Source organism: Oryx dammah, unplaced genomic scaffold, assembly GCF_014754425.2.
Source record: "Oryx dammah isolate SB20612 unplaced genomic scaffold, SCBI_Odam_1.1 HiC_scaffold_13, whole genome shotgun sequence".
NCBI classification, from domain to species: domain Eukaryota; kingdom Metazoa; phylum Chordata; class Mammalia; order Artiodactyla; family Bovidae; genus Oryx; species Oryx dammah.
This window is the reverse complement of record NW_024070197.1, coordinates 38357253-38371684: the sequence shown is the minus strand read 5'-3', so window position 1 is coordinate 38371684 and position 14432 is coordinate 38357253. Positions and strand designations below refer to the sequence as shown.

General features: G+C 40.8%; 1 protein-coding gene across 7 annotated transcripts in view; it reads right to left on the bottom strand.

Moving 5' to 3' along the window:
• The window catches only part of CNOT1 (CCR4-NOT transcription complex subunit 1), an 84287-nt gene extending 70319 nt beyond the window's left edge, over nt 1-13968 (bottom strand). For all 7 annotated transcript variants that reach the window (XR_005723383.1, XM_040253865.1, XM_040253868.1 and 4 more), the window contains exon 1: nt 13810-13968. The gene's annotated coding sequence lies outside the window, so the exon portion shown is untranslated. The remainder of the gene's footprint in view (nt 1-13809) is intronic.
• Between the last annotated feature and the right edge of the window lie 464 nt (nt 13969-14432).

Sequence of the window (14432 nt, the reverse complement as noted above, 5' to 3'; positions counted from 1 at the left end):
CTTGCATCCTGAAGCGACCAATACTAATTTTCCCAGATGTCCCCCTTTTCACTTTGGTTGCCTTACGAGAGCTCACTTCATGACCAACTAAACCCTTCTTGCTGTTGTTCAGGCGCTAAGTTGAGTCCAGCTCTTTTCGATTCCATCCACTGTAGCCTGCCAGGCTCTTCTGTGCGATGGATTTTCCCGGCAAGAATACTGGAGTTGCCATTCCTTCTGCAGGGGATCTTCCCAACGCAGGGATCAAACCTGCCCTAACTTAAAATATATATCCTGATGTTTAATATTTCTCCAGTAGGCAGGGACTCTAAATTGTGTGTACAGCTCCAAGTCATTCATCCAAAATGTTGGCTCACTTATTAAAATTCTAGTTATAATTACTGTATACATAACTTAGAGAAGCATAATCACAACAAATACTTTAATATTAGAATTATTCTAAGCATTTTACCTATAGCTGACCCTTAAACAAGGGTTTGAATTGGGAGGGTCCTCTTATATGTGGATTTCTGTTTAATAAATGCATACTACAGTACCATACCCAAAGTTGGTTGAACCTACAGATAAAAACTGTAAAGCTGCCCATGAGTTTTTTATTGCAATGGAGTTGGTGTCCCAGCTCACACATTGTTGAAGGGTCAACTATGTCAGTTTATTTAAATCTGGTAACCTGTTGAGGAAGATATTATCCCAACTTTAAAGAGAAATAGCTGAACTTGCATCTACTAAGTAGAAGAATTATGAAGACATGGTAATAACAGGGCAGGAGATACAGGATTTAAAAAACACAACTTGCATTATAACTTCCAAATAAGTATTTTAAAGAATATAATTGTTTTAATGCCATTTCCTGATATAAGTATCGCCAATCTTACAGAAAATGATGAATAATAAGAGCATATGCTGCACAGTGTGGCCAAAAAGTAAAAAAGTAGGATAGATAACTAAATTTGAATTTCAGATAAATAATACATTAAAAAAAAAAAAAAGAGCTTTAGGGCCCTAAGCCCCCTATCTCTGCACTTTGTCTTTTAATTGATTCCTTCTTCATCCAGGAAATGATCAACTCTTTAAAAAACTTACTGAGAACTGCCTGGGATCCACCAAAAGGGCACTGGTTAAGCAAATTAAAAAATGGAATATTATGTAACACTAAAAAAAAGAGCTACCTAGAAAGACTGGAAATATCTATTAGGGGATAAAAGCAAGCTACATGTGTGTATATATCCTTATATGCGGACTATCTAGAAGAATACAAACAGCAACCATACATGAAGTTAGATGAGAGCAGCTAAGATGGCAATTAACCTTTTTTTCCCCACTGATAAAAAAGCAATTTTCAAAAACAAAAGTTAAGATCAATAAAATTTTTTTGCATATTCCAAGATTCTCTATATAGAAATCCCAATCTACAGAGGTCTGAACCTCACTCCCTGTGCAGAAAAGAGTTAATTTAACAGAGAAGGCCTGAGATCGGTTCTCCTTAGGAAGACTTGCCAGGTTGGCTCTTGGCTGTTGTCAGTACTTGGATTTTGAGAGAACTGCCATTCCCAGAATGAGGCTCACTGTGCCTAAACTGTACCCAAAAATGTGACTTATGCTGAACAGCTGTTTTCCCTCTGGGAATCTGAAATTTTTCTATGTGGTAGGCAGAAGGTGCCTTCATAACCAACCAAGGCACTGAGTCTCTATGAGCTTCCCTGCCAGGCAACATTTCATACACATGTCTTGTCACAAGTGCTAGAAGAATTAAGTGAGTCCTCTGTGACTCCCACTGGGAGAGGCTCAGGCACGGGAGAACAAGCCCTACTTCTCCTTGGCTGTTGTTTAATCACTAAGTTGTGTCCAACAGCCTCAAGGACTGTCTGCTGGCAGGCTCCTCTGTCCATGGGATTTCCCAGGCAAGAATACTGGAATGGGTCACCATTTCCTTCTCCAGGGAATATTCCTGATCCAGGAGTCAAATCTGCATATCCTGCACTGACAGGTGGACTCTTCGGCATGTTTGCTTTCCTGATTTTGCTTTGTATCCTTTTGCTGTAATAAATCACAGCCCTGAGTAGAGCCATATGCCAAGTCCTGTAAGTCTACAGAATTACTGGGCACCCACCTCCCAACACATTCATTCTGTTACTAGCCAAAAAGAAATGCCTTCTGAAGGTAAGTGGACTCAATTTGTGGGTCTCTCTTCTCTAGAATGTGCAGAATCCATTTGAGAATTTTACATTTTATCATAAACACAATTCTGGAAGCTATTTGGATTGGCTTAGATATGCACATTCTAAAGGAGATCAGCCTGGGTGTTCTTTGGAAGGACTGATGCTAAAGCTGAAACTCCAGTACTTTGGCCACCTCATGAGAAGAGTTGACTCATTGGAAAGACTGATGCTGGGAGTGATTGAGGGCAGGAGGAGAAGGGGACGACAGAGGATGAGATGGCTGGATGGCATCACCGACTTGATGGAAATGGGTTTGGGTGAACTCTGGGAGTTGGTGATGGACAGGGAGGCCTGACGTGCTGCGATTCATGGGGTTGCAAAGAGTCGGACATGACTGAGTGACTGAACTGAACTATGTTTTAGGGAAGAAGGAAGTGACAGATTCTGGTTAAATGCTCACCAAATCTGTTTTCTCTTCCTAGCTCAATAGCTAGACTTATTTTTCAGGCTCCTGCACAGGTATGGCAAACAGACTAAGCTCTACCCAATGAAATGTAGGCCAAAAATGATTATCAGCCACTTCCAGAGCCAGTCCATAAAACCTCATATGCATGATCCTCTGATTCTTCTACCAACTGCCAGGTGAATGAATAGAACTCCCAGCACCTAGAGGAAGGTGGCATCACAAGATGGAAGGAACCTGGGTTCTTCAATTACTACTACACAGAAGGCAACCTAAATGAACACTCTCAATGAAAGATACAAATGTCTACCCTGCTAAGCCACTAATATCTTGGGGTTATTAGTTACAATGTTAGCTTGCTCTGCCTACTAACAGACATGAATGGGTGAAATTAAAAGTTACTTTTGACAATGTGAAAAATTGAGAAGTTGTCAGAGAAATTAAGGCTATCAGTGAGAAAAAGATGTGAATGCATTCAAGAGGGAATTGCAAGGACTCTTAACTGTGGAGAGTAAGGAAAGAAGTGAAGAAAGAGGAAAAATCAAATATTCACCTTTCTAGACTAAGCACCGGAGTTCTACTTACTCCTGACATGAAACAACTGAGGAAGAAAGTGTGAAGGGCAAGAAAGATAATGAGGAATGTCTGAAGTGAGGCATACAGATAAAATCCACTGGACAGTTGTACGTACAGCCAGGAGCACAGCAAGTGTGGGATACAAATAACAGATCTCAGAATCAACATACAGATCATCAGTTCCGTTCAGTCGCTCAGTCGTGTCCGACTCTTCGTGACCCCATGAATCGCAGCACGCCAGGCCTCCCTGTCCATCACCATCTCCCGGAGTTCACTCAAACTCATGTCCATCGAGTCAGTGATGCCATCCAGCCATCTCATCCTCTGTCGTCCCCTTCTCCTCCTGCCCCCAATCCCTTCCAGCATCAGAGTCTTTTCCAATGAGTCAACTCTTCGCATGAAGTGGCCAAAGTATTGGAGTTTCAGCTTTAGCATCAGTCCTTCCAAAGAAATCCCAGGGCTCATCTCCTTCAGAATGGACTGGTTGGATCTCCTTGCAGTCCAAGGGACTCTCAAGAGTCTTCTCCAACACTACAGTTCAAAAGCATCAATTCTTCGGCACTCAGCTTTCTTCACAGTCCAACTCTCACATCCATACATGACCACTGGAAAAACCGTAGCCTTGACTAGACGGACCTTTGTTGGCAAAGTAATGTCTCTGCTTTTCAATATGCTATCTAGGTTGGTCACAACTTTCCTTCCAAGGAGTAAACATCTTTTAATTTCATGGCTGCAATCACCATCTGCAGTGATTTGGGAGCCCAAAAAAATAAAGTCTGACACTGTTTCCCCATCGATTTCCCATGAAGTGATGGGACCAAATGCCATGATCTTCATTTTCTGAATGCTGAGCTTTAAGCCAACTTTTTCACTCTTCTCTTTCACTTTCATCAAGAGGCTTTTTAGTTCCTCTTCACTTTCTGCCATAAGGGTGGTGTCATCTGCATATCTGAGGTTACTGATATTTCTCCCGGCAATCTTGATTCCAGCTTGTGCTTCTTCCAGCCCAGCGTTTCTCATGATGGACTCTGCACAGAAGTTAGATAAGCAGGGTAACAATATGCAGCCTTGATGTACTCCTTTTCCTATTTGGAAACAGTCTGTTGTTCCATGTCCAGTTCTAACTGTTGCTTCCTGACCTGCATATGGGTTTCCCAAGAGGCAGGTCAGGTGGTCTGGTATTCCCATCTCTTTCAGAATTCCCCACAGTTTATTGTGATCCACACAGTCAAAGGCTTTGGCATAGTCAATAAAGCAGAAATAGATGTTTTTCTGGAACTCTCTTGCTTTTTCCATGATCCAGCGGATGTTGGCAATTTGATCTCTGGTTCCTCTGCCTTTTCTAAAATCAGCTTGAACATCAGAGAGTTCACGGTTCATGTATTGCAGAAGCCTGGCTTGGAGAATTTTGAGCATTACTTTTCTAGCGTGTGAGATGAGTGCAATTGTGTGGTAGTTTGAGCATTCTTTGACATTGCCTTTCTTTGGGATTGGAATGAAAACGGACCTTTTCCAGTCCTGTGGCCACTGCTGAGTTTTCTAAATTTGCTGGCATATTGAGTGCAGCACTTTCACAGCATCATCTTTCAGGATTTTAATAGTTCAACTGGAATTCCATCACCTCCACTAGCTTTGTTCGTCGTCATGCTTTCGATGATAGCATAGGAGAATTACAGAAATGAGCATAAGACAGACCTACAAAGAGTCCTAAGGAAGCTTAGAATTTATGGAAAGGTTAAAAAAAAGAACTCAAAAACAGAACTACATATGATCCAGCAATTTTACTCCCAGGTATGTATCAAATGAAAATTAAAACCCTAATTTGAAAAGAAACATACACCCCAATGCACACTGCGGCTTTATAATAGCCAAGATATCAAAGCAACCCATGTCCATCAACAGAGGAACAGATAAAGATGTGTCCATTTACATATATACAGACACACACATATATAATGGACATATATAAATATATATATAATGGACTATTACTCAGCCATTAAAAAAAAAATGAAATTCTGCCATTTGCAACAATGTGGATGGACCTAGAGGGTATTATGCCTAGTAAAATCAAAGACAAATGCTATAAGTTACCACTTGTGCAATCTGGGGGAAAAAAATGAATATAAGAAAACAGGAGCAGATTCACAGAACAAACTAGCGGTTAAATGGAGGAGAGGAATGGGAGGAGGGGCAAGATAGGGACAGGGGATTAAGAGGTACAAGCTATTATGCAGATATACTGTACAGCATAGGAAATATTGCCAATATTTTATAATAACTTTACATAGAGTATAACCCATAAAAATACTGAATCACTATGTTGTACATCTGAAACAAACTACCACTATAACTCAACTATACTTCAATAAGGAAAAAAAGAGGTGAACTCACAAAGGGACGAGTGGACAGAGAGGTGGAAAAAACTTGAGAGTTGTTAACATCAGAAACCAAGGAGAGTTCTTTACTTAATGGTAATAACTAAAACCTAGCAACAGATAACATCCATAAGAGAGCTCCCAGGAAGAATCTGTCCACTGTGGCAGGCAACCTGTAAAATAACCCCAATATTTTCTGCCTAGTATTTACATCTTTAAGTAATCTGCTCCCTTAAATGTTGGCTGGACCTTAAGTGTGACTTCAAAATAAGAGACTAGAAAGTCACTTCCAAAATTAAGTTACATGAAGACTGACTTCAGCTTTGTTTACCTCTCTAAACCTGTGCTCTGAGAGAAAGCAGCAAGCTGTCATGTTGTGAGTAACCCTGTGGAGAGGGCAATATGGCGAGGAACTGATATCTCCTAAACAACAGCCAGCAAGGATCTGAGATCTGACAACTGCTACATGAGTAAGCTTGTACCCTTCAGACCCTCCTTACTATCCTTCAGGCACGAGATGATTATGGCCTATGGATACCTGCACTGCAACTTTGTGAGAACACTTTGTCAGAAGCATCTAGCCAGGCTGTGCCTCTGAATAAAAAGCCAAAAAGATTTTTTAAAAATAGGTAAACTTGGGAGTTTAGCTATTTCTAAACTCATTGTGCAGCAACCGATAACTAACACATCAATAGTAGTCTATGAAAACCATGGAGAAGGGATTTTATGACACATATCTGGCAGTATAAAAAAGAAATTATTGTAAATTATCAAAATTACTAGGAGATCACTAATGACCTCCATGAGAGGGACATTAGTGGTCACCAGGAGACAGGCCAAGACTCCTCCATAAAGAGGATAAAACCATTAGGTAATAAGACCAGGGCCCGGCCCAAGCCCCAGTCCCTCCAAACCCTTCCAAACACATCAGATGGTCTACAAATTGAAGTGCTGACCCATCTCCCCTTCCCTTCAGTACGCATGCTGAGTACTGTTAAAATTTAATCACACTGCTCACTATTGTTTCACGTGTATTATCTTTTCATCAGTTCCTGAGGACATACCTTGGGTTTGCTTCCTATCTCTTCTTTGCCTCCACTCCTAACCAAACAACTAGCTTTGAAGGCATCAAAAATTTTCCATAACCCTTCTAAGTCCAAAACCAGTATTCCATTTCTAGGTTTCTAAAATACAATTTGACTAGACTCATCAGGAAATAAAATGTATTAAAAATTTGCATTTCTTCCACCTTCATCACCCATCAAAGGTGGAGATAATTTTCCATAATCTCATTCTAGGTTGGTTTGTCTTCAATTGTGATAACAATTGTGATCATTATTTTATGTTATCACTTACAAAGTTTATTTGGTAATATTTCTTCTGACATGATACATCTCAATTCCAGAGGTGTTAAAATGTTAAAAATGTTTTAGAATCAGTGAAACATGGTATTCCTTTTCCATATGTAGTGTTTCACATATGCCAGTCTAAAATTAAAATTAATTTTAAGTAAACTTGTGACTTATCTCAAAAATATATGAATACAAAGTAAGCAAAATAACCCTGACAACAAATCTGAACCCCAAAAGGGTATTCACTGGAATAAACTAGGAAGCAATATTGTCTCCAAAAGCATTTTGAAATGTGAATGACAGAGTCATTGGAATTCAGTGCAAAGGAGAGATGCAACAGACATCTTGCAAAGAAGGAGAACAGCACCAATAAACTATTCTGCCCAAACATAAATAGTGCCCTTGTTCAAAAAACAGCTTTTCCATCCACTTTCTGCAGGGTGGGCCCTAGAATGTGAACACCTCAAGTGTGGCTTTCCACCAAGTTAACATAAAGTCAAGCACAACTCATATCCACCAAGTGGTAGGAAATAGTATATAGCTAATGTGAAGTGGCTACCAAAACTTATCCAAGAAACAGTTTGTGTCAGGTATTTGAGCTACACCAGTAAACAGCCATACATCCCTGCATTCCCACTGTGAGAACAAAAATCATAAAAAATTATCAAACATATTTTAAAAGACACTACATACTATGGAAAAATAGCAAAGTAAAGTGAACCAAGTTGGAAGGGGGTACAGGGTGCCATAGATTTTAAAGTAGGGTGGTCAGTTAAGTCTTATGGAGAAAGCAGTTATTTAAGCAGATTTTAAGGAGTTGAAGGGTTTAGTTAGCCATGAACACATCTGAGAAAAGAATGTTCCAGGCAGAGAGACTTGTCAGTTAATGCAAAGGCTTCCTCAGAGAGGAAGCATGTGTGAAAAGAAAGACATGGAGGTCAACTGTAGCTGAAGTAAACTTAGGGAGGGAGAGAGTAAGTTGGCGGGGGGAAGGTGGAATATATGAGAAGGTACAGGGCAGGGCTAATGATGAAAGGACTTTCTTTGGCTTCTACTAAAGACAAATGGAGAATCAATGAACAGTTTGAACAGAAGACACAACCTCAGTTTTAAAAATATAAGAATCACTCTATAGACTCTGTGGGAGAGGGAGAGGGTGGGATGATTTGGGAGAATGGCATTGAAACATGTATACTATCATATAAGAAACAAATCGCCAGTCTAGGTCTGATACAGGATGCTGGGGGCTGGTGCACTGGGATGACCCAGAGAGATGATATAGGGAGAGAGGTGGGAGGGGGTTCAGGATTGGGAACTCATGTACACCCGCGGCGGATTTATGTCAGTGTATGGCAAAACCAATACAGTATTGTAAAGTAAAATAAAAATAAATAAATAAATAAAATAAAAATATAAGAATCACTCTAGATGATGAGAATAAACCATAGGGGAGCCAAGGGTAGAAAGCAAAGTAGATAATAGTACATTAAGAGAATTAGTGACTGAAACCCAAACACAGAAGAACTCTAAAAAGCTATACACATATCCCAAAACTAGGTTAGTATATTAAAGCCATTTGTCATACCAACATTTTGTAGTTGCCAGTCCTTGAGGGCTTAGTGATTGGAGAAGACAAAAATCAAATACTTTCAAGGAATTTTTAAAGTTTACCTTTGGACAGACAATCTCAACTTCTGTAACATCTAGCGTTAACTGTTTGAAAAGGGAAGAGGATTATTCCTAAAATACTCATGTCATGATAATGACTATTTATACATGGTATACATATCTCTTCATTACCTAAAGAACAAAGAGCACCAGCATGAATAATTCAAATTGTGGACACCCCCAAATTATGTATTTCCAGGCTTAGAAAGGTTTAGTGTAAAACTTTCTCTTAGAACCCACCTGGCAAGGAATAAGGAAATATTCAAGGGCATAAGAGTAGACAGGTAATAAATTGGTTTGAAATGAAAGCTCTGCCAAGGATAAAAACAAATTGATCAAGAGTTGACTTACTTCATAACTATGTCACTTCAAATATGCCAATTTTACTCAAGGCAATGGAACCTTAATACTAACTTAAAAAACATTTAATAGCCTTGTGTGGATAGCTTCACAATTTTATTTATTTTATGGCCACGCAGCACATGGGATCTTAGTTTCCCAACCAGAGACTGAACCAGCTCTCCCTGAAGTAGAAGCGTAAAGCCTCAACCACTGGACCACCAGGAAAGTCTCTTCACACTTTTAAAATCAGCATACTTTAAACAACTGTTCAGTTCAGTGTTAGCAAATAACAATTTATTTATAAAAAGTGAAAAGAACTCAAAAAGCATGCTTACTCCAAAATCAGAAAAGAATCAGTTCTTGATCTGAAATCAAATATTCAGAAGCATCTTCCCAGTAACATGTGCAAAAGTACAAAGCTATGGCGTATATTTAAGACTGCTAAAAAATAAGAGAATTCTTCTTAGAGCTATACCTTAAAACTAACTACACCAAGAGAAAACTTACTCAAATATCTGTCACAATTCAATTTACAGTGAAGAACATTTTACAATTTAAGTAAAAAAAAATTTTTTTAAGCCATTCATCCTTTGAAGGCCTCAAAAGAAATAAATGCAAGTTTATTACACTGAAGTTCAGTAATGCCCACTTTCAATAACTGTAAGAGAAAAGACTATATTTTCTGTCATACTTGAGTTTTATATTTTTCACACTGAAGAGATGAAAAACTCAAATTTTGTATCTTGTCCTCCAAAAATAAGTGGTTGATCATAGATTATCCTCACCTTTTTGATGAACGATCAAAGTTTTCCTTGTATTTTAGTAGTATGGCAAGACAGAACCAACAGTGGGCTAGAGTAAGAAAATCTGGTCTAACAATAATCTAAGGAAGTCACTTCAATTTCCTGGGCTTCAATTTTCTAAACATGCCATTAATTCTGTATGACTAGATTTCAAAGTTTAACTTTCTAAAAGATGTCAACTGAATTTTAACTATATATAGCTCGAGAGAAACAGCCTGTGCCCTCAAAGAACAAAAACCAGGGTGTATGGTTTTCCAAGAACGCCATGTTCTATAAATCTACCCAAATGTAACAAATGGAAGCACTATTCAATTACAACTCAGGACAACTGTATGTGTTTGGAGGATGAGACACTCCTTACCTACTACAAAGTAGGATAGAAAACTTACAAATCAATATATGGTACAGGTAAGTGAAACTAGCCAAGAGGAAGAAGAAATTAATTTTGCTTAGGGAAATCAGGGAAAAGATTATAGACAGTACATGTGGATATGAATTGGAATGGTAATGTTTTGCTAACTACAGATGATGACACTCTAGATAATAGGGGCAAAAATGCATTTGGGAACCACTCTGCAACAACCTTTTAACTACACCATAAGTTAGTAACATGTTGCTATGAGTACAGAGGGGTCAATACTTAAACAGTGATAGGTCAAAGTACTGAAAAACTTGAGTACAAAATGCCTAGATTCAAACCAATGACTTGGTAGACAATTCGTCTTTAATATAAAGAACTAACTGCATTCCTGGAATCGTTTACATTTACAACATTTTCATGTATTATTTACGTAATAAAGAAATCCAATAAACAAAAGACACTGGAGATCAGTTAGAAAGTTAATGCAAAAAAGACAGGGTCTGAAACAAAGAAGTAACTATTCTGATTATGAGTTCACAAAAAAATTAACAGTACCGCTGCATTTCAAACCTAAGAGCTCTAAATCCAAGGTGACAAACTTTCAAACTAATTATCTAAAAGGGGAAGTGTTGAGCTTTTAATACGAAGCTTAAGAGCAATAAAATGGTATCTTTCAAAATAATGCTTTCACTTTACATTTCATATAATTAGTCCAACACCACAAAACAAAAACAAAAAACTCCACAACAAAACCTACACCTCCACTGCAGACACTTTAACATCTCTTTCAACATTCTAATTTAGCCTAGAGGCAGAAATGCATTTTTTTTTCCCCAGAAATGCATTTCTCAAACCTATACTCCATACTCCCAAAGGCTGTATTTCCTTCAAATCTCAACACAGGATTTCAAATTAAGTCTACACCTCTACTGACTTCTCAAAGGAGTTTTTCAACGAATAATTTGTTTTATTTGCTTTGCTACATTCTTGCAAATACATGAATGAAAAGTACCTTAAAATTAACTATTGTGTACATAAAGGATGCAAAGGATTTGAGTCCATTTTAGCTTTGAAATATGCTTCTTAAACATTGTGAGCAAATAGGAAAGGAACTGCATGATCTTTCTTTATATAAGGTCTTAAAATAAGACTCAGTAGGATGCCATTTTGAAACTTCCCCGCAGGAAGTTCAGTTTGGAAAGAGGGCCAGTTAAGAAATGCTTCAACCAATATTTTTTAAATGACTTACAAGTTAGTTTTGCTCTCTTACCAAAAAAAAAAACAAAACAAAACACCACGTTTATGACTGGTACTGCTGCTGCTGCTAAGTCGCTTCAGTCGTGTCCGACTCTTTGCGACCCCATAGACGGCAGCCCACCAGGCTCCCCTCGTCCCTGGGATTCTCCAGGCAAGAACACTGGAGTGGGTTGCCATTTCCTTCTCCAATGCATGGGAAGTGAAAAGTGAAAGTGAAGTCGCTCAGTTGTGTCCAACTCTTAGCGACCCATGGACTGCAGCCCACCAGGCTCCTCCATCCATGGGATTCTCCAGGCAAGAGTACTGAAGTGGGGTGCCATTGCCTTCTCCAAATTTTGTTAATTCAAGAATCATAAACATCTTACCAAAAATAAGTGTCTTGAAAAATCTGGGCATCCAATTTAAATTACTGTAGATAAATTCTCTTCCATAGTATTGAGTAACAAAGATTTGTTACACGGTAAAATGAAATAAAGATTCAAGTTCATAAATTCATAAACTTAAGCTGGTTAAAAAGAAACTTCTCATAACTAGATCAGGATCTAACCAAAAATATACTTGGAAAAAGCAACATTCAAGCAAATTTGATATTAGTCTTTAAGCATGTTGTCAATAAATAAGCATTTCCTCTTCTGTCCTCCGAGTTTTTTTTTTTTTTAATGACTTAACCCAAAGTTAGGAGGACATTACAGTACTTAGCCTGACAAGATCCATATTAAAGAGACCAGTACTTAAAACCCCAGCAGAAATCTAAGAGACTATATTTCTCTCTGGCTAAGCCAGAGATCCATTTGAGTTAGAAACCAAAAGCATTTCAGTTGTTCCACAATAATGCCACAAAAAGGTGCCTTGAAACTGCTAAGATTACAATATTAGGCAAGAAAAGGGTAAAACGTTGTTACTGATGGTCAAATTTATGCCTTGTTTCTACGGAAGGAATTGGGATCCTTCACTTGTTGAAAAGGGACCAACTCTCCAAACAAGTATTATCATGCGACCATTTCAAAGCACAACTAGATGCCTACAACGTTATGTATCATCAGCTCATTTTCTCCTTAGACAAGGTAACAATTTGGAATGTCCTAAAACAGGATAATTTAAACTGTTAGCAAATATCTTATTAAGAGCTAAAATACTACACTGCCAAATCTCTGGAAGGATAGATATGACAACCTGAGGATATTAAACCCAAATACTTCTACATAAACAAGCGTGTTCTTAATCTGTTTGACCTACTTCCTGATTTTGTATTTGTCCAATCATTTTTCCATCCGTGTATCCCTACTCCTATCAAACGGACTGTCACGAGGCAAACAAGAATTTTCTCCGCAAAAAGTAATCAACTACACTCACTCAATTATTAACTGTTAAACTCCCCAAGGCAATTGAATTACAGAGAAATAAAAAGAGAGACCAAGAGTTAATACTCTCAGGAAAAAATACTCTTAAGAGTCCTAAAATATGTGATGTTTGAGTGACTTCAAAGGGAAAAGCTTCCTGCTCAAAGTTTATTTTAAACACATCTCCAAACCCACAGACATCAAGCATTAAAGTTTAATCCTAGGAAGGGTACTCATCTGTGGGAACCCAGTTGGGTGAAATCTGCAGAGGGGGTGGGACTGAAAAAGAACATTTGTGCTTTTGGCCTTATGTAACCCCCTGGAGACCCATAGTATCTCTCACGGAGGCCTCCCAAATGCTCGGCTCACTACGAAAGCTCTTCTCCTGGGCGAGTAGCACCACTACTACAGAACAGATACTGAGCCAGGTGGGTGGGGGCCGACTTTGGAGACTGAGTGAGCGCCCGGGCGCGCGAGTGGAACAAAACCTGTGGCAAGAAGTAATGAGGAAGTGCTCGCTCCCGCCCGCCCCTCCCACCGGCGGACACCCGAAACACCCGGGGTTTGACAACGTGCTGGGGGCGGGGGAGGGGGACTGGCAGCTCCAGGTCCACCGAGAGGAACCCGGAGTCGGCAACTACTCCGAACACGGGCACCTCGCCCCCGCGCCTCCCCGGAGCTAGGCCTCCGAGGCCGATGCCCGCAGCACCCATCCGGCAGTTGAGAAGCTCGTGGACTCTGCGAAGGGTGCAGTCCGCGCGAAGCGAGGGCCCAGCCGCCCCAAGTGCCGCCAACACCGCCCTCAGAGTCGCCAGGCCCGGGCAAGGGGGGGGCCAATCCCGGGTCTCATTCCGCGCTCTGCCCTCGGTTTCCTAGAGCTTTTACCAAGCCCTCTTCTCTTCAGAGGCCGAAGACTCCTCGGGCCGAGGGGAGAGAGTCCGCCCTCTCTCGCCTCGCCACTTCCCCGTCCCGACTGCCCCTCACACCTCGGAGCCCCGGGAAACGCTCCCAGTGGCCCCGGGACCACCCCCGTTCCTTCCCGCACCGGCACCCAAGTTCCTTAGCTGACACCGCCTGTCGGCCTCGGCACCCGACCCCAGCCCACCACACCTCAAGCGGCTCCGACGGCGCTGGACACAGGAAACTCCTGGGTCCCCGACTCCGGTTCTCGTAGACCCCCTCTTCGGTTAACTCCGCTTGTTTCTCTACAAAATGGCGCCGGAGGTCGCGCGCTCACGTCGCGGCCTTTCCCCTCCCCGTTCCTATTTCATCATTTGCTGCCCGCCCGAGAAGGGATGGACCCAGCACCAGCCAATGAGCGCACCCCGCCTGTGGCTCCCGCCCAATCATCGACAGGTGCCCGCGGATTTAAACCAATCACACACTATCACTTGCAGAAGACAAGGAAGAAACCAGGCTTCTGCTAGCAACTACCAATCCAGACTCCTACTTCGCGGGCTTTGGCCAATTGCCGTTCACCAGTCCCCAGGGACTGGAGTCGGAGCCCTCGCGCCTGCGCTCGAGGCGAGGGCCAATGGGGAGAAGCAGATAACTTCGATTTGGGGCTTCACGGACTTCCCACCTGCCCTCGAGATCCTCGACCAATGGGGGTCTGGCAAAGCCTCTGAGAAACAATAAATAAAGGAGGGGGCCCTTAAGCCCTCTCCACCTTGCGCGGGAACTACTCTGAGTTAGAGTGAAAAACAGCCTTCCAGTACTCTCCTTCCTCTTTC